The following is a 941-nucleotide window of genomic DNA, read 5'->3' as shown; positions in this document are numbered from 1 at the left end:
TCTGGACAGGAGCTGCCCATTTAGTCTCACGTATCTACTTGAGCTAAGAAGCACGCTCTTCATGAGTATCATTTTATGTCCCATAGTCCAGTCTAATCTTTGTCTGAAGAGTTGGCCTCGGGAATTGTTTTAGTTACAGAGTAACTTTTTAAAGGAGACAGGTCTTCACAGATGTTTTCGGGAAAATCTGCCAATGCATTTGAGGGAAAAGATGAATTTCAACTGGTATGCCGAGATAGCTTTCATGGCCAAATTCACTGAATTAAGGAAAAAGAATATTTATAATCACACTCCCACCTAGGGTACAGGTACAGGTAAGCCAGTGGCAGGGAAAGTTGGACAAGAGTTAAAAACTTAAATTCTGCTGCACAGGAATACTTTTACAGAATGACTGACAAGGAGGAATTTAGCACTTGTCGTGAGAGGTGTATGTGAGACACAGAGACACAGGGAACACGTAACCTGGGCCGCCCAGACAGGTGTGAGATGAGTGTTTCATGGGCTGCATCTCCAATTGGGGTGGCTGGAAGCATTTTTCCAAATGGGCATGGCATTGATATTGAGAATGGAGGGTGTATACAAAACTCTGCAGTAGGTGGGAAAAAAATGAACTCTTTAGAAACATCATTTTTAATGGGTGCATAAAATTAAATCATGCAGATGTATCACAATTTCTTTCTCATTCCCTGCTATTATTTTTTTGCTAACTCGAATATACATTTTTTTTCCCTGTTCAAATAGCTAAACACATATAGCCAAACACTGTGCCAGGCACGATTCTAAGCAGGTCTGTGAATTAACTTGCTTAACATTCACAACAACCCTATTATTGTATCGGTGTGCGTAGTTTGTTCCTTACGTAAAATTCTATTGTGGCCGGTGGGATGACTGGGGCAAAAGGTCATGCTTTTAAATCTTGTCAAAATATTCCCGTAAGTCAT

General features: G+C 40.4%; 1 protein-coding gene across 1 annotated transcript in view; it reads left to right on the top strand.

Moving 5' to 3' along the window:
* ECRG4 (ECRG4 augurin precursor) overlaps positions 1 to 941 on the top strand; it is a 14,543-nt gene that overhangs the window by 10,439 nt on the left and 3,163 nt on the right. The window lies entirely within an intron of this gene.

This window comes from Trichechus manatus, unplaced genomic scaffold (assembly GCF_000243295.1).
Source record: "Trichechus manatus latirostris isolate Lorelei unplaced genomic scaffold, TriManLat1.0 scaffold00004, whole genome shotgun sequence".
NCBI lineage: Eukaryota > Metazoa > Chordata > Mammalia > Sirenia > Trichechidae > Trichechus > Trichechus manatus.
The sequence above is the reverse complement of the archived record's forward strand: the minus strand, read 5'-3'. Positions and strand labels throughout refer to the sequence as shown.